General features: G+C 39.8%; 1 protein-coding gene across 1 annotated transcript in view; it reads right to left on the bottom strand.

Moving 5' to 3' along the window:
• The window catches only part of CELF2 (CUGBP Elav-like family member 2), a gene marked incomplete at its 5' end in the record, with an annotated part of 370,631 nt that overhangs the window by 240,245 nt on the left and 109,803 nt on the right, over positions 1 to 20,583 (bottom strand).

Below are 20,583 nucleotides of genomic sequence, written 5' to 3'. Positions count from 1 at the left end.
TCACGGGGGGACATGTAGGGTTGGAAGTCGCAGCCGCCTCGCCACACAGGGTGCGGGGATGTAATCAGTGGGCTCTGCCCACCCAAACAGTTCAGACCTTGGTGCCCAAACTGGGGGCACTGCTCCGTGAGGTGACACTGTGGCAAGGACCCCACCTGATCGAAAAAACAGGATTTCAATAGGTAGCAAACCCTCACATCTATACCCTGCCAGAAGCCCCTTCCCAACCGTGCTGCACTCGGGGCTGTCCGCAGCGAAGGCGCAGAAGTGACAACACTAAGATATACACCAAATTCCACACATACAAACAGGCGAAGTGCCCCCTCCCACGCTTCCGCCCCCTGAAAATCTGTATAAATTTTCCTCTGCCTCTCCAAAACCTCCTTGCTTCAGTACATAGCAGCTCCAGGCGAAAGAATATTAACATGTTTGCAAAGATTACTGGAAGATCTGAGCAGTCTAGACAGACAAAATGTTTATCTGCATTGTATTTGCTTCTCATTCTGAATCTCTCTCCACATTTCATAATTCCATTTGTTCCAGATAATCAACACTCGAAAAAAGCCACAAACACTGATTAAGCACTACTACACTTAAACTTTTCAAGTAGTATTTCAAAATAAAATTAAGGCAGGCCAGTGCATAAATATGCTATAAATTGCACCAAGTTTTAGTTAAATTTTGACCACCATCGATTTGATGATAAAAATACAGACTAGGCGAGTTTTCAGAGTCCGGTTTATTGCACTCTTCAAGGTACTTTTCCATTTTAAACAGTTAAAAGGAAGAAAAACCCCTCAGGCTGCTAAAATTTTTGCCTACTTTGCAAGTCTAAAGAAAGAAAAGGTTCGCTTGGCCCTCAGCGTAATCCCCGAAGGACAGCTGCAGTCCTGCACAGATATCTATGGTGTTATTAATCTGCTCTGTTCTATATGTTCACATACTGTCCTCAGCACTGTGGCACCTAAACATCTCTGTAGAGAAACACAAAGCAAAGCTATGCCTCTCCTTTACTCCATTGATCGCAATTCCTCTCCGCCAGCCATCCGTCAGAGCGTGGGCCTAGAGAGAGGATAAAAAAATAAGTGCAAAGTGGAAATAAAAGGAGAAACCAGCACAGCTCTCTCCAGCTGGATGCAGCCACCTGGGTTTTGATCTGAGGCCTCCATGGTGGCTAATCCAGCCCAGAGCAGAGTTGGATTAACTTTCAATTTCAAAATCTTGCCACTGCAGAAGGGGCAGGTTTTAGCTCGGGAGAAATGCAGACAGCTCTGTGAGGATGAAGATATTCCTGCAAGAAGTCTCCACCCTCCCTTCACCCCGTGTGGCTGGATCCGTACCTCACCATCGCTTTGTTGGTGCTACATCTGAGAGACGTCACTCTCCTTAGCCACTTTCAAGGACCGCAGTCTCACTGCTGCTGGCTGCTAAGTCACAGGATGGAAAGGACGGGGAGGGGGGAAGCATCGCAAATAATTTTGTTAAAAATTTGACTATGAGATAGCGAGATCTTTATAAATTTGCCCCGCTTCACAAGGTGTAAGTGCTTAAAAATGCTTCATTAGAACGTATGTTCTTTTGAAATATTTATTTTCCTTTTAATTACATGTGAATTAGCTGGAAGAAGCTGTAGGGAAGCCCTCTTACTGACTTAAGCCTTCTCAGCAGTTTGTTAAATTCTAGCCTCAAATCCCTTGAGGGAATAGTGGATTCAAAGCAGCTTTTAATCATACTATAAGGAGGGTGAAGTAGTATGTAAGTAGGTCATAGAGAAAGCATTACAAGTGCATAGGTTATTGCTTTATTTAACAACTACAGTGTAACACACTTTTCAAAGCACATTTGCTTTTGCCATTTAAAAGTTAGAGGCAGGAACAGGGTCAAATGCAAAAAGAAACCTAGCCTATAAAAGATACTGAGATAGGACTCAAGGAAAGCTCATAGGGAGAAAATGCATTGAGATCATATGGTTCTCAAACATAAATTATGTAGTGCCTATGTATGAATTAAGTCTCAAACACAGAGAGTAAGCAGTAAAAAAAAAAAAACAACAACAACAACAAATATATGCACATTGGTTCTGCTGTCTGTAATGGTATTGCCACATTCCTGACAGGCACAAGCGCGCAAAATAGCAACTTTTATTAAAAATGAAGGAACACTGCTGAGGTAAAAAAAAATGGAAGCTTTGGTCTGTTACTACAGTACAGAGGGAAATGGAGAGGGGTAATAGCAAATGAAGCTGCATTAATTTTCACAGTATATATCAGACAATAGAGGTAAACAGGAGCTTAGAGGAGCTTCATTATTGCTGTGCAACCACTGTCCACTGGTATTAAGCATTTTCAGTGGGTGGAGCATATGGCCGTTTTAAGAAAGGAACCTGGAATTTAGAATCAGCAGTTTGGGGGATTTAACCCTATTCCAGCTACAAATGCCTCCTCCCCAACTTCCCATCATTTCAGAAGCCCAGACTCCATGCATCCCACGGTTGCACTCTCAGTGCCTCAGTTTCTCCATGAGTCTAACGAGGCAGATAGAGCATTTCTACCTCCAATTTGCAGATTAGTCACCATTTAAATGGCTTTTCAAACTGATAACGTTAGATGCAATTCTCCAAACAATTCAGCCTTTGAAAATGAACACCTCTTCAGAGCAAAAAGAAGCCCACGCAACAGAGGTAGGGCTGGAGAAAAGAGACAAAGAGACATGTTGGAGACAAAGGACATGTTGGATCACTCAGAAGTGTATGAGCTCACTTTGACATCACCACCACTATTCTCATCCCTTCCCTTCCATGTACCATAGCCAAATCCAGTGTAATGCTCGCCTCTCCAGACCCTGCTCCTCACTCGTTCCTTAATTGCCATTCTTTTAATCAACTTGCCCCCCAGTGTTGCACCAAGGAAATGCTACCTTTGGAATCACTTCAAGGAAAAGTTTCCGAGTGACTTCACTCTCCAGCAAGCCTGCAAGGCAGCACAAAGAGAGTTCAAATCCTCTGCTTTATTCCCCCCTAAGCCAATGAACATGCTCTGGATTCAGCTTATCTCTGGCATCAAAGCAAGTTTCTAGGAGAGGAGGCAGAAGCAGAGCTCAGCAGTGGTGGTGTAAATTCAGTGCAGGCTCAAATGACTCTGGTGGAATCACTCAGGATCTTGCACTAATGCAAGTGGAAAAAGAAATCTGGTCCAGATAGTACTAGTGAATGCAAATCAGGTGTTTGATATCTATCACAAAGAACTAACCTCCTGGGTAAACCATGAGCTGGGAAGGAGTAGCATGGCTAACAGAAGAAAATAGAGCCTCTTGTTTTTATGGTAGGATATGAGCCTGCCTGCCTATCAGTGAGCCAGAAAGGCTATGGGCTTCACTTCTGGAGGTTCAAGAAAGGCAGTGGAAAGAAAAGCAAAGCGCACAAGCAAAAACTGAACAAAGAATCTGTGCAGAACTGCACAATAGTGTGAAAGCAGTAAGCAATTAAGGCGAAAAACAGTAAAATTCTTTGAGTGGCCAAAGTAATGGACCCAATTCTATACAATTTTACCCTTTGCAAGTATTTTGAGTATTTGTAACAAGTCCATCTTTGGCAGTTAGGTCTGACACTGGAATAAAGTTTTGCTTTGTAAAGTGTTAACCTCTCAGTAATGAATTTTTATTTGCTTTACATTTTTCTCCTGAAGCAAATCCAAACACATAACACCTTTCCCTTCATCATGTTTTGAGATACAAAACAGCTTGCATATAACCAAATGCCTTTTAAAAGAAAATTAAATTATTGGCTAGAACTGATCAATGAATTTTAAGTACTGAAATCTTAGTTGCTTGTGAGGTTTCTCCTCACAGGCAACTAGCTCTATGGGCTACTGCAGCTAATCAGTAATTTTCAGAAATAAACGTCATTTAAAATGAGCCCTGTAAAAAGGTACCTCAAATTAAGCATTTCTAGAGCTTTCACTTGAAGCATACTGATATTATGTAAACTTGGTTGCTATAGTAAAACTTCCCACACATTTTTTTTTTCCTTTCTATTTTATACCACTGAAGGGGTGATTTCACCACACTCTGAGTATGAGGCCTTTGTTCCATTTTGTGGGTAATAACTCCATGAAACAATTAGGCAAGGTTTTATGGCACAAGGCAGACACTCTAGGCTACTCAGGGCTTTTACAAAGCTTTGGAGGAACACCCAGCTTTGCTAACAGCATTCAAATACTTGGGATGATCACTTATGACTAATGGAGTCAAATCCTGCTTAGGGCTGGTGCTGAGCATCTGGCCAGTCCCATGTGTTCCAGCTGGGCTCTCCATGGCAACCTAAATATCTGTAGGACCCAGCCTCACCTTCCTCTTATTTGTTTACAACCCTATTGAAGAGCATTGCTTTTGATCTGTAGGTGTTGCCTTGTGTGTAGGTACACAAGACCAACCCAGTCCTCTCGCAAACTTGGAAACTGGCATTGACTTCTTTTTCTTTTTTTTTCTTTTTCTTCTTCCCTTTCCCCTTTTACCTCCTTTTTTTTTTTTTTATTTTATATCTTATGAACTATATTATCACTCACTGATTCCAGTGCCAACCACAACCCAACCAGTAAAGAAAAAAGTGTTCTGCATGCTCTGGGCTAATCTAATTTCCTTCTAGACAACGGGCACTTTAGCAAAAAAAAAAAAAAAAAAAAAAGCACCTTTCCAGACAACTCTGGAAGAACAATCTATAGTGGAGACTTCATATGGTTGGATTTGACTTTCATAGTATCTTCAGGTGAAGAAGCATAAGCTTGTATGACAAGATGGGAGGGATCACACATCTGGTGCTCATATGTACAGAGCTGCACTCTCACAGATAATGCCTTGACTGAGCAGGGGAAAAGCCCACCATAACCAAAAATCTCTTATCATAGCCCAAGTCCACTGTGACAACTACTAGGAGACAATAAAAACTCCCTCATTTTACCATCACTTTGAGATTTGTGAAGGTTTTTGTCCAGCTTGGGTGCTGGTTATTGTGGGAGAGACAGGGGGAGCAGGTGGAATGGGCTGGGTACAGATACGGGCTGGATCTGGAGTTAGTGCTAGGGGAAGCAATTCCCAAAGCAATGGGCAAAGGCAGTTGTGAAATTATGATATGGCAGTAGCAAGGCAAGAGGATGGATAAGGGAAATCAAAAGAGACAGGAAGCCAGAAGTTGACTTCTTTTTAAAAAACAAATGGAAACAAATTTGTGGGGTTTATTACAGGTTCTAAATTAACCTACAATGCACCTTTGAGTAACTGCAGGATCTTCATAACATTAACCTCTATCTTCCTTCCCATTCACTGCTGCCACGTGTTTTTCTTTCCTTTTCACCGCCAACAATTGGCCCTCGCCTTACAGTCAATTTGCAACATCTTTAAGGTCTTTTTTCATTTGTTCGTGAAGTGCCTAGCATACATCTTGGCCCTCAGAAATAACAAACAATCACTCTGATAATATGTAAAGTAACTAGCTTTGTTTGACATCGTTATTTCCTGCAGACAGAATCCATTAAATCAGACATGAAGGAAAGAAAAAGGCTCCTACAGCAACTATAAAGCATTCAGACATGGAGAAAACTGTACCATGCCTGTTTGTATTTTTATTTTTCCTTAAACCTACATTGTGAGAATTGCCACGTAGGTCGGATCAGAAGGTCCACCTAGTCCATGCCCTGTCACTGATAATAGCTTGTAATGGATGCAGAGACAGAGAATGAGTAGGCAAGTGTACTGTCATACATTTCATCTTCCAGCATCCAGTGGCTTGGGGACATTCTGAAGTCAAAGACTGAATCCAGACCAAGATGTTTAACAGGTTCAAAATCACCGATTCAGTTTTTTTTTTTCCCTGAGTTCTCTCTCCCAAAGGAACATTTATAAAGTCAAATGTTTACTTCTCCCAGAGCTGCCTGTTAAATGGGATGTTCTTAACAATTTCAGAGATTTCAGGCTCAGTACAACAAATAGGAACATTGGCTTCCCGTTCTGTAGCAAGACATTAAAAACCAGCTCGGTTTTCAACATAAAATATTTCACTTTTGTACAGTCACAGTAATTCATCTGGAACTTCCATATCTATTAAATAATACAAAAATGATTAGCCATGAGGCTCTTAAGGCTGTTGACTATTTTGGTATCCTTTTCTGAAAACGACTCATCAGAAAAAAATTCTGGTCACTTTGGATTGCTATGTTCAGGCGTAGGGGTTAACTAAGTTAAATGTATGTTCATCAGCCATGCACAGGCAGATCTCCATATGATTCATCTGAGCAGTTCTGCAGAACACCTGATGTTGCCAATGCAGTTCTGTTAGTGTTTTGTTATTTTTAAAGGGGGTTATATAACTCTCTCATTAAAATTAAATGTGGGCTGAAATGATGCAGGCAAATTTTCAAGCTTTAGAGTGAGCTTCTTCCTCGCATTTTAGCTGAAAATAGATAAATTTTATAGGCAGAAGAAAAGGAAAATGAAACCAAGAGATTGTTACAGTTGAAAACAGAGTCTCTGAGAATTTAAGTTTTCTGATAATTCACCGTTTCCTTTCTAGAGGGCCTCAATCCTTCAGATGCTGACCTGCAGCTTCCAGGGAGAGCAGGTGCAGGATTTGAATCTTAAATTCACTCCATAGCACAGTCATCGCATCATCCACAGCCATCTACACTTGTAAGGTTCAATTTCCAGATGATCTACGTCAGGATGCCCTTGCTTTTCTCTTCTCTCCTCTATTTGTCTAAAAGGGATAGCAAATTCCCACGTTCCCTCTCTGATTTTCTATAATTTTTTCCCCTCCAGCCCTCTGCTCCGTTTTTCTCCCCATGACAGACTGTTGTCTGGCATCCTCAAAGGCTGCTCTCGAAGATGACCTGCTGATTTGCTGCCATGGGAACTCGGTAGCAAGGACAGTGTTTCCCCCTTGCGCACCCAAAGGCACATGCAACAGTTCTTGATGCCGCCACTCCCTGTATGGTAAAAGTTTGCCCTCCTCTGTTTCAGAAACATTGCAGGGACATCAAGAAGGCCATGCCTTAAATAACAGAAGAGATTCAGCCCCTCCGGCATCCAGTGTCTGGCAGCAGCCACTGCTGAATTATTTGGAGGAAGGTGAAAAAGTCTAATAGTGAATGCAAGCATGCAAATTGCTTTTCAGAACTGGTGGAGAAAAGCTTAGGCAGCAAAGCGTAAGACTCGAGAAAAACCCTCTCTAATGTAATGGCAGAAAGCATTATCTTTATATAAATGCCATATTTAAAACTTCCTAAGCAGTTTTTTTGGTAATCCTATTCCTTTTGAATCAGATAATTGACCTAAAATTAGTTTATTCTACCAGAATGAGGGACATAGGCTAGCAGACCAGCCACCAAGTTTGCTGCATGGACAGACAAGCAAGTAATCCCGTCTGTTCCCCACTCCCAAACACAATTTGGGGTGTTTTAATTTAAATACAAGGATCATTTTTACTTGGTTGCATTTTACAGGGCAGCTTGTGAAACACACTATGTCATTCTTAGTGCACCGGTGCAGGTTTACAGACCACGATACTTTCCTACAAGCACCAACTCTTAAGAGCCTAATCCGGTAATGTGGATTTAATGCAGAATATAATTTCATGAACCACCTAGAAACTGAGTGCAAATTTGAGAGCCGATGCTTTCCAGCAATGTCAATTTGGCCATTAGTTGAGAAACCCTGAATATGTATCTGTCTGATATTAGCCCATGAAATGGTCACTGCTCCTTAGGAGAGCAGAGAGAATAAAGTTGTGAGAATAGCTAAAATCCATTTTGCATCCTGCTTGAGCTCATTGCTACTTAGGGTATCTAAGTCTCAAGATCGGAATGAGAGATGAAAAAATTAGGGTCCAGATCAAGATTCACCCTAAATTTGGGAAAATTCCTACTTAGACATTCACTGCCTTCATCCATCCTAGAAAGAGAGTTAATCTTCAGTGCAGCATTAACTTGCCAAGACCAGTATTAAAGTGAGTTTAATTGCTGCATTTGCTTCCGCTGCAGGGTGAAATAACACAAAAGGAAAACAACAACAAAAAAGCTGTATTTTTGCCATGACATGAGTGTTAGAGGAAAAATCCAGTTTTTGTTTCCTCTGTGAGGATGCCAGCAGTCCTGTTTCATAAACTCCAGCTATTCATCACTATCCCAGGCAGCCAATCATTCGGCAGGTCAAGTCGGAATGGGCTGTGGAGCCAGCAACTCCTGCTGCCCTGATAATGCATGTCATTCCAGGCATGGCGACATGCTTTCTCAACAGCTGCCATTTTCAGTTACCTTTTATATGGCTGACATACAAGTAAACGTGTTGGAAGCAGTAAAACAGTCATAGGGAAGCAGTTGCAAAGACAAATAGCACCTGCACGTGATAATCTCTAATGTATTAGAGAGTGAAGAATATGTTTTGAAACAGAATTTCTTTCTTTTAAAAACATCACTTTACATCAGGGAATTTACATGAGCGTATGTGTGAAAGAGAGAGATTGCATTTTATTTTTTTACAGTGTGCTCAAATAAATGCCCAGGCATTCATCTTGGTTATAACCCTAGTAGATATAACTAGAGGGAAAAAATACAATACAAAAAAAACTAGCCATCATTAGAGAAAAATCTTGCCACAATTCACCTGTGAGGTAAGGTTTGATACAGCTAGATGTTCCTGAATTCAGTAACGCTCACTTTAAGAAACACAACTGCTCTAATTAAGGGAAAAGATAATGGTTTTCTTCTGTTGTTTGTTTTCAACTTCCTATCCCTTATAATCTGACTTAAATTTCATGAACTACTTGCTCAATAGCTCGTCTCTGAATTATGTGTAGTTGAATAATTTTTTGCAGATGAAAACTAACTGGGAGTTCTCGGGGAAGAGGATTATAGAAATAAAACAGCCACAATAAACAAATGTTTAAATTTATGTGCACAGGTGCATGTGCGTACTCACGCACCGACGTATACCTGCATGTTAGACAGAGAGCACGTACAATTTATGTACACAGAACATGGAAGGACCCCATGCCTGCACTTAAATGGTGAAATAAAAGAAAAATAACTGCTTTCTGTAACAGTGCTGGAACAAGATTTCAAATGCATAAGATTATCCATATTAATTTATGGTAATCTACAAATGAACGCTGCGGAGACAGTACAGGTTATCCAAAATGGTACTTGCATTTAATGAGAAACTACCACAAAATTCATCAAGACAGATTTAGTTGCATCTTCTAATACTCCCCAAATAAATATCATGCAAAAGACAAAGTAAAAGGCACGCTTCCCCTCTGGAACAACTGTCAAAGGAAAGCCAAGCCTTTCTTTCTATACAAAGTCCTCCTCGACATCTTGCTTTCAGATTTCATCAACTCAGGTGTTTTCAGGGCGGTAAGCAGTGAACTTTCCATCAGCAGCATCTTCAGCTAATTAACCCTCCTGATTACAATAATTAGTATTGATTCACTTCTGAATGACTTCTTAAGTATTCAAGCACAATCTACACTTGCAGTAAAACTTCTAGATATGAATATTAATTGAAAGCTCTCCTTTGTTTTTCAGCCCCAAAGGTATAGTTTGCAATCTTATATACTTAAATTTGATAACAGAAACACTTCAGTTTTATTCTCATTTAACAAAGGGAATATTAACATGTTGAAGTTGCAGACTGTGCTTCGCGAATCTGGAAAAAATATAGACAAAGGTTCCAGGCTAATAAATAAATATATTTCACTTCCATTTCCCATGGCAGAATGGAAAGCCAAGTCTCAGGTTAGCACCTTGCTCTGCCAGGTACGACCAAGGACAGCATTTCTTTTTGGCATTACTCCTGGTCATTGCAAGAACAAATAACAACTCATGCAGAGTCTGTATTAGCTCTCTTAGCACTGTTACGGAAACAGATGTTGCCAAGTTTGACAACTGCTAGGCACCACATTGCTTTGTGAATGGGCGAGATTCAGCATAGGTAAGGTTGAGGACACCTGTGATGTTAATGCATGAGATCTCTAAACCTATACAGTCTCTCAAAAGCCAACAATTTTGTTCAGGCATGCTAAGAAATAGCGTATGTTACAGATTTGTTTCACTTTCTTTGATGTTAATAATAATTGTTATGGCTCAAAAAGCAGTATTTCAGTAAATATTCATTGATTTTTTTTTTTTTTTTTGTAGCAGGATTCACAGAGACTAATTCAAAAATTAGTCTTTGATGTGAATGGAATGTCAGAAAGCACCTTTGGAAAAATACAAATAGGCAATCTAAGACAAAAAAATCTGCATTGTATGGATCTTATGCAGCATTCAGTCTGAAAACATAGGAGCTACTGTAAGTTTAGTATGAACTCACCTGTTAGAAGAGCGCTTGGGAAAGAGTTTTAGTACTGAATATTCCTTGTAAGTGGAAGGTGGGTGTCCTGCCCAGGTGTCTCTGGGTGTCTGCTACAGACGTGGCACTCACCCTACTCTGGGCAGTCACCAAAGGGGCATTTCCGTGTCAGCGGAGCGAGCTGCTCACTGGGCTTCCCGGCACAAAGGGCATCAGCTGCCAGAAAGCACAAGCTGCGGGAGGATAACTTGGTAAAACACAAGGCACCCGGTGCTGGCAGTGGAGAGCAGTTGTGAACTAGTTAATGTTTGGCTCCAAAGAAGTTCTCCCAAGAAAGTGAATTATTGCATGGTCCCGTTGTCTTAAACACCATCCGTGCACTCTTCATGTTTATGCACAGCACACAGCACGCAAGCACCACCTGATAATCCATAACCTCTAGGCTTCAAGCGTATTTTATGCGATATTACCTTATTATTCATGTAAACTCTTTCCTATTGATTTACACCATCTCAACACACGAGGGAAGGAGATGAGACAACAATAGAAAAAATGCAAAGAAGCACAACAAGCACTTAGAGTCTCCCCATAAAACACTGTTGTTGAAAATACATGCTTAGAAAGTTCTGAACCGTACCAATAAATCTTTAATGTTTTGTTTTGTTTTGTTTTGTTTTTAAATTAAGGGGTCTTGAACCTGCATAAATCATGCACTAGGATCCGGGTTAAAAAAAAATCACGAAGCCCTTAAGATTAATTGACCCAAGCAAAAAATAAACCCCACTGACAACCATCTACCTGTTTTCCCGGAAAAAAGACTACAATTATGCTACAAGTGATGTATTTACTTAACATGCAAACTATTTAAAGGCTTTAAACAGCTTCAGAAACTCCATGAGACTGATTACAATTCATTTTATTTAAGACCCAGGCTGCTGTCCAAGTAACGACTCCAAATTTTTGAAAAGCTTTGTAACAGTTTCTTTTCCTAATGCATAATGTCTGTGAACATTTTTCCAGATGCAAAACAAAAACTTAACTGTTCGGATCCTAAACTATGGCTGTCAAAATAGATAGATAATTCATGAAATGTCATATGAATAATTTGTTAGATTTTGGGATAGGAATAGGAATCATCCAGGTAAATTATTCTGCCTGACCTTAAAAATTCTAACATATGCTAATAGCTGGATTATAAAAATGGAAAGTAGCTAGGCTCCCACTTTGAGATCTGATTTATCATTTTTATTGCATTTTCATTACCTAAACAAAATTAGAAGCAGTATCTTCAAAACAGCAGTTAAAGTTGATATGATCGGGCATAAAATCATGCAAGGGCACATTTGGCAACTATGCATTCGCCAGATTGACAGCAGCATTGTAAGCTTTCAGAATCAATAAGTTTTCTCTTCACAGTTAAAGGAGAGGTTGGTAGCAATAAATCTCCAACTTAATGCCACGGACATAATTGTAAGACGCAAACCTCCCCCTCCCTGCACTATTAGCAGCGGCTCTCAGATGAAACAACCTTCACAAATTAGGCAATAGACTTCATATTATACTGCATACACAGAAAGATTAAGGGAAATGAAAAAGGGGCTGAGAAAAGGAAAGAAAAAAACACAACAAAAACACCCCATCGCCAGACATACATTAAGCTAGTTTGACAGCACCATTGTTCAGCTGTCCCATTGTCAGACCAAAAGATGTATTCAGTGCTATGATGTCTGCTAGCAAATAAACAAAAGACTACATTTTTCAAAGCGGGGTGCCAATTCCAGCATAATTCCCTGTGTGTGTGTGTGTGTGTGTGTGTGTGTGTGTGTGTGTGTGTGTGTGTGTCTGCGTGTGTGTGTGCTTCTGAAAAGAGAACTCGGTGCTGGCCCCCCGCTAAACCTTGGAGCATAAAGAATATATGTATAATCCCACATACGGAAGTATTTACATATTTTTAAAACATCTTCAAGTGGAGAGGACGAGGTAGAGCATTAATAACTATTTACATAGGCTAAGTAAAAATTAAAGTGGTATTTAGGGCACTAGCTCTAATATGGAGTCTCCCTGAGCTTTTTCCATGCTTATTCCATGCCCAGTGCATAATAATGAAGCAGACAGGAATATTGCAAAGGAGGTGATAAAAGAAATACCAGCTTTCATTTAGGGGAAAAAAAAAAAAAAGATATATAAATATTATTTTTTTTCTTCCTTGCCCTCTCCGTACATTTGTCGTCATACATGAAATGTGCGGTTCTAACTCATGGAAACGCTCCTAGCACGCAGCAATGCCTGTCTTTTCCTTTAAATAGGGAAACTACTTAATACCCAGCACGGTTATAGTTGCAGCGGGCCCAGGCAACTCGAAAGCACGCGTTAAAACAAAGGAGACAACATACCTTAAAAGCAGCTCCTCATTTCTCATAGTAACAGCGGATTTGGGACAGCGCATGCTTTCTGCACCGATATTCTCAACAAAAGCCAGTTCAGAAGTGCGCTCAAACATCAATGCCACAGTAGCTACTCACTAATGGCTACTCTTTCTCTCTTTCTCTCTCTAGGCAGACGCTGAGTGGTGGAGCAAAGGGGCCCCTGCAGATTCACTAAGCAGAAATAATCCTCTCTGACAAGTTATGTTGTCTGGGCATATTTTACATTAATGCACTGTGCTGCCTATAGGGGTCTTGTTTGCGTTCACTCTAGCCTAGCTGGTGTTAGCTCTCTTAATTACTATCAAAAAAAATAATTAGTGACAAACACCCCCCCCACACACCCTTCCCTGAAAAAAAAAATATAACGGAAAGAAAATAAAGGAAAATATATGGGTGAAGGAAGGGAGGATTTCCCCCCCTGGAAGGATGCATGCTTGATATGGATCTTTTGTTTGCCCTGTGAACTCGGTGAATACAGTGGCAAACAGATGCTGCAGTTCGCGAGGCTTGTGCACTTGAAGGGAATTGGGTTAGAGGCTCTTTCTGGGGCTTTGGAGTCGCAGCTGGAGCTCTTGCTCCCTGCCTCCTTCCCTTCCCTTCCCTGTTCAAGGCTGACTGGCTTTATGGGACCTGCCAGCTCGCATCAGAGAGACTGGGGAGTATTCATGCAGGCACCTGGGGATCTTCTGCAAGTTTTCCCTTTATCTGAGCAATTTTAACCCCTCCAAAACACAAATCCTTTACGTTGCTTTAACAAGTAACAGTTTGCTTGAACCCAGCCCCATGCACTTGGTTTGGCAGAGTTCTGGCAGACAGGAAGGGGGTTGCATTATTCAACGATTTACTCACTTCCGATGTATGAAAGGAACTATAGCGTGACACTGATTTCAAGGAAACAGCCTTTTGGGCCCTAATTGGGAGATCTGCCATGTGATTTAGAAATTGGTTGTGGACTTCCCAGTTGCCAGGGCAGTCAAAGAGGGGTTTATATTCACATGTTGGTTTCAGCCTCTGGTGCTGCTTGGTGAATCTTTAAACCATGCAAGAAGGGTTTTTTTTTTCTTCTTCTTCTTTTTTTTTTCTGTGTGTGTGTTTCTGTTTGTTTTGAATCTACATCAGATACTTGAGTTGGTACTTATTTAATAGACAGAAAATGTCAACAAGACCTTGATGCTTTTTTCAGCCAAAGGCTTTTCTGCACCACTGAGGCAGTAAAACGCATCTTAACAGCAACTCTCATTTTCTCCGAGGTCCTGTTCACGTTGGCAGATATAAGACTCAATGAACACAGTCTCCAAAAATTAAAGCTACTCAAAAAGACCATTAGGAGTTAAAGATACTTAGCTTGAAATAGATTTGAACTTGAAAACTTGAATCCAAACTTTCATAGACTTCCAGCTATATCTGTCGTTGGTCTAAACCTCTTTCCTTCACTGTATATTAGTGTCTTTAAATGTCTTGCTGTGATATCCTGATGTGGTACTACTGCTTTTATCTGCTGAACAGAACTTGGCATTTGGAGGCTTGATCTTTCTGGTAAACTTTACTCTGGGAATGGAGGCAAAGAGGGAGCAATCGCTGGTGTAAATATACTGGTAGCAACTTCTTGCCTTCCAGATAACAGCTACAAACGTCTATTAAGGTCATAAATTTTTTGCAGCAGAAACCATCCTTTTGTTCTATGCTTCTCATTTAGCACTGCGAGACCTTGGGATTAGTTTCTGTCATTTTGATATAATATTTGTCAAATGACCAAAAGACTAGTGACAAAAACAAAGCGAGGCATAATTACTTTTAATGATGTACAAAGAGATGAAGATAGTAGATTAGGAAACACGAATGTCATGAAGGACTACAAGTCAAGAGAAGGCAGGTTTCGGTTTGCTTCCCTTTTCATCTGCAAAACATGGCCAGGATTCTAGTTCCTCTTGAAATAAAAAAAAATATGAATTATCATTTTAATGATTAGCAATTCAAACCAATGCCATGTTAAAATGTCATGCTCCAAGGTCAACTGAGACAACATTGCTTGTACTTCATACTAAAAATATCTGAACAGTCATGGAAGACAGCCAGGAAAATACTAAACCAGCATGACAAATTCCATACCTCCTGCCCCAAATGCTAAATGCACTGCTACCATTTTCAAGCATGGCCATCAGCACTCCAGGTTTCTCCTCCTTCACCGTTTGCATCCAAATGACTTTCGCGCAGTGTAACTTGCCATGACGCCTGGGCTGCTCCCGACCAGTCTCACACTCATGAGACTGGTGTAGAAGAGGAAACGAACACTAGAGAATGCTCAAGAATATACAGCTGAATGGGAAGTGTCAAACAGTCTGATAAACTGCTACAGTTTTCCAAAAATATGGCAAGTATCGGCATCTTAAGACACTACCGGCTGCAGGGACAAAGATTTCTTTTCAAGCTGAAGTAGAATGGCTTCCACAGAGCCCTTTGGTGGGGAATCAATGGGCTTCTGTTGGGCAGCTCTGAACAGTTGCAAGTTCTCCATCGTTTGTGTACTTAGAAAGAAGGCAAAGCAGCAGCGATAGGAAATAAAGTAAAGTATTAAGGAAGGACTCATCTATGGCCAAAGGAATAAATAAAGGAAAAGAAAATAAAACCCACAAAGCAGCAACTCAGGCAGACAAAAAGAACCTACGTTTTCTATCTCACATAATGAAATGTCTGACAGAGCAACATCTGCAGAGGGATCACAGCTGCTGAGGATGAGAGGGAGTATGAGTATTATTTTTCAATTGTAAGATATACTAAGCAGGAGTGCCTTTAAAATAATATGGCTTAAGGGAAGATTAAACCAGATGCATGGGGCTATCTGGCTTCTTTCAAGATGAAAGTCCAGCTGTGGAGTTTAAATACAACATTTAACAATAAAATTGATTGTAGATTCATAACTGATACATATATTTTGCAGAATGTTATACACAAATTATGTACAGAGGTGGGCATTAGAAGTTTAACAGTTTTGTTGCTCTGTACTTAAGGTAAACCCAAGCCTTCTACACAGGTCTATGAGTTCGCTGAACTAATTATGTGGGGTTGCAAAACCTTGAAAGACCACAGGAATACCAATCATTTACAGAGGGAAAAATGATTAAAACTTCTGTAGCAACCAGTAGCCATATGAGTGATTTATATCAATTAAAAATCCATCTTCTGCTCTCTGCTTCTAATTCTGACTATTCTTTGGCCATTCTGTAAAATGTGCAAAAGTCTAAAACACAATAGTTCTTTGCTACAATAAGTGAGCAATAGTTCTAGCCAAGCAACGAACTACATTTCATGACAGAAAAATGGTGGACAAGCGCCCAGGACAACAGCCTGAAAATTATGAATGCAATCATTAGAGTAATAGAAAGCCTTGATTCATTTTCCCATTTTACCACATGTCCCTGTATCAGATCTTGTGCAAGTCAATTAACCTCTTACTCACATCTCCATCTTTACAATGGAAAAACCCAATGAACTGCATAAAGCACTGGGACAATAAATACACAGAACATTAACAGCTATTTAAAACTGTGTGTTATTGAGAGTCACACAAATATTTAAAATACGTCTTCTCTCCACAAGAGGAGTCTATGTCCAAGTTATCTGATGTACTGTGTGGTTATTTATGCTAAAATTACCTTTGTATAGGTGTGAAAAGCTACTTTTCTAATCTGATTTATTGTTTTTGATAGTTAAATCCCACCTTTGACGCTGAGCAATTAGTCTAAGCTAGTCATACAGGGTTTCTCTATTGTTGGTGCAGATAGATTAGTTGTACTAAAGAGCATTACCATGTCTCTCCATTGACTCCCAGGGGATTAGATACCTAACTTTTAGATACATACATGGGGCAAGATGAAGCCCACCTACATGCTGAAAGCGGAGGTGAGAAATCCCATGTTTCTGTTTCAGCATCACCAGGCAGGACCCAAGGCCCCATGCTGCAAACACCCTGATACCCTGAGCACATCTGGGATATACAGATGTGGATACTACTTGCCTTCACGGTGTCTGCAGCACTCAAGCTAAGAGGACTTTGGGGTTTAAAGCCCTATATGCCACAGCCAAGTGAAATCTGAAGCAGAAAGAAAATCTACCCCAGCTTCATAAATGGAGTGTGTGGGATCATACCAACGTGCAGTCAGCTCCTTTAGGTATTTCCTACAAAAATCTCCTAAGAAAATGAGCAACTCATCACTCACAGCTCTTAGACTATTAGAAACTGCTGAACGTGAGACCTACAGTTGCTGGAATCAGGGTACTCCAAAAAAACTTCACCAGAGAATGTGAATCGCAAGAAATGGGCTTTAACTCCATTGGCCATGTCTCATCAAGCTTCCCCTCTGCTCTTCTTCAGGTGTTTCCTTGTTTTTATCTAGAACAAGTTATCATGTGTTTGTCTCAAATTCTTCTTCTGATTATTTATTATTTATTTTGTTGTTGTTTGTATAGTCTTATCTTAGCTGTATATAGGAGATAAAATTTGGTCCAAGAAAAATTTACGATTTATTAGATCAACAGCCACGTGGACAGTCTCACGCTTGCTAGTTGCAGTCTGCATGTACACACAGATGCATAATTTTCTTTACTGCTATAGGATATAATAACAAAAGATACAGAGGCACCATTTCTCACCACCATGTATCTTAATATAATGTCATGGTTAAACATATTGATCAACTTCAGGGGCAGCTGCATGCATGCACATCATGCTGTCTTTGGGACAGATACTAACTGTATGCATTACATGCGTTAATCATGCCCACAGTATCTGGAGGTGTCATCTCTGTGCACAGGAAAATTATTTGCAAGCTCCTGCAGTAAAGACGCAGCAAATCATAGTTGGTTTTTATTATTATTATTATTGTTGTTTTAGGCATGCAATAAAAACAGTCTAACATTTGCCAGCATCTTCTTTTGTCTGCTTTGGCAGATCTTTTAGATGATATGCCTAGCTTTCTATCTGATTCATGGGGGTAGCAATTACTTACAGACCTACAAAATGCAGGTCAGTCTGGATGATGCAAGAGATCTTTTCTAGCCTTACTTTTTCCACCTGGCAGCATCCAGGGAGCATCATGAAAATAAAATATTGCAGACAGGAAACACAGAAGTTCAAAATGTTGTATAAATGCTGAAGAGTAATATTTGGGCAGCAGGGAAATAAGAAGTTTCCCATTTAAAGCAGAAGCAAGACTGGTATCCCCTGCCTCTCTCTATTTGAAAAGGTGTGTGCTGCCTCCCCCTAGCATTCAACAGCGCTGACTCAGAGCGTCTCAGCATCTGGAAGACAGGGGCACAGAAGGAACAAAATCCTCTATTTACTTAAACAACACGCTCTGCTGCTTCCGCCACCCTTGACAAGGAAGGGACAAAATTGCAGCTTGTGCAAATCACTGAGTCTAACACATAAACGCACATCAGTGTGTTTTTTTAAGACAATACATCACTCGAATCAACTTACAACTGGCCAGGTTGTGATTGCAGACATGGCTACTCTACAAAGCAAATAATTTATTTGGAAAGCTCTACATGTCATAAGAGCATCTGGCCAGCAACTAAAGGGAAAGAGGAGAAAGCTGATCAAAAGAGCAAAGAGAAACAGAGAAGGCAACAGAGCAGCAGTTCTGAGAGAACGAGAGAGAAAAGACGGCAGAGAGAATGAACACAGATACTTATAGAATCATTTATTTTCTGCTTTAATTTAACATTTATTTGAGGTATAAGTAGAACCTGCTTTGTCTAAACAGGAATATCTTTATTTCTGACTTGTAGTAATGCCAAGATCAACACTTTTAGATGTGGAAAATCAAAGACTGTGTTCTTATGAGCAAAAACTAAAGGAAGTGAACTTATACAATATATACAGATGTATAAGCTGTGTATGTGCACATGCATGACAGAATGGGAATGATGTTAATAATTACAGATGAGAATTTAATGGCTATTCATCCTCTTAAATTACACCTAGAAATAAAACCACATTTAACAATTCTATTGTGCCTATTTTAAAATGACCTTATGGTGCTCTATGCAGAGGGAGCATTTCACACATCCATGAAATATATCCAACACTGAGTATGACCATGGATATTTAAAAATATCCCCAGGAGGGAGAGCAATGTTCAACAGAAACTGATGTACAAGTGAAAATGAAGGAGAGGTTCAATTTCTTGGATCTGGTGTCTAGATGTGTGGACGCATCTACCAAGAGAACCTGTAGCGATGAATGTGATGTGAGAAATCGACCTGTCCAACATGAAATGCAGGCTTATTGGATCAACTCATCATTCATCAAGTCGGCTGAAAATGTAGCTAGTGTAGCATTGTCCTATATGTAAGGGAAATTAGATCACAAAAGTGATCTTTCGTTGCAAATACTGGTTGAGAACTCTAGATCCAACAATACTGAGTTAGACTTTGAAGAAAGGGGTATTTACAAATTCCATATTTCCTTTTATATACTCTCAGAAGGGAAGAGAATAGATTGATTTCTATATAGTTGCCATAAAACTGAAACGAATCGCTACAATATATATTCCATTGCTTTATAAATGAATTAGTAAAAACACTTGTTTCAGCAGCTTTTACCCTCCATAATTAACTTTATTTCATGATAAAAAAAATCATGTCCCTTCTTTAATATTTTAAATTCTCTACCTAATATTTTATGTACAGAATACACTCTTCTCCTTTTCAGGTTTTTTTTCTTTAAAAGTCTGTTAGCATTGATTAAAAAGAAAGAGTTGGAATAAAAATCCTCAGTTAGGTTTACTATAGAATAAATTTTTTGACCTTTCTCATGTCATCCAACACTTGACAATTTTGTGCAAGATGTTCGAAAATGGTGATTTTTAGTGATTTTAGTCTCTAGATTCACATTTTCATGGAGTCTGTGGTTCAATTAGAATGTTAATTTGTGAGGAGGAAGAAATAATCAGACTCTGTGAGAATACCCTGAAGATGGAAACATTTGAAACTCTCTGATGTAAAACCCCACCAAAGTGAGGTTCCAGTATAAATGATTCCTTTAAAACATAAGAATGTAAGGTTTTGAAGAGAAAGGTATCAAGTTTGAAGTCGCTTTTATTAGTTTGACATGTGAGTTTAAAATGAAATACCTATTTTTAAGTAGTGAACTACCTACCTAGCAAAAACATTGCTAAAAGCCAAAACTGCTACGTTAATGGAGGCAGTGTAAGAGGTAGCATATATCCACTTGCAAACAGTTCTTTCCTGTGGAAGGTAACTGCATCTGACAACTTGAATGTTTCAGTGGAAGATGTATATTTACATACAAAGGGAGGAAGGTAGAAGCTAAACCAAGTTATCTGATAATGGCATGATCCTAGCTCACAAAAATGTACAAATTGGATCCAAATTGTGAATCTCAAGGTGACCACAATTTGTATGACCAAACTCTTCATACAGCTGGTTTCTTCAGATGTACTCTGGCCTGATTAATCCTGCTCAACTTTGGGCACTTAGTAGAGAAGCCCAAGAGTGTAGTCACTGTTGGCTCCCTTTACAGCCTACAGAAAAAGCCAAATTTCTCCCCCAGTATTTCCAGCTCATCTCTCCAAAGAGCTCCTTTTGACTACACAAGAAGTACAGGTGACTACTGTCAACCTCAGCATGTCCATCCATAACAGGATGAGAGGTCTCCAAGTCTATCTTGTCCACAAATCTTGCTTCCTCAAGAATATTTGGGGAACAGGTGCAGGCTTGGCAATGATGTTTTATTTGGAATAGAGCTGTGCTGTACTATGCACACTTCTTTCTAATGCTGGTCCATGCTTTTGGG

The sequence above is a fragment of the Numida meleagris genome, chromosome 1 (assembly GCF_002078875.1).
Source record: "Numida meleagris isolate 19003 breed g44 Domestic line chromosome 1, NumMel1.0, whole genome shotgun sequence".
Lineage (NCBI taxonomy): Eukaryota > Metazoa > Chordata > Aves > Galliformes > Numididae > Numida > Numida meleagris.
This window is presented reverse-complemented; position numbering and strand designations above follow the sequence as displayed.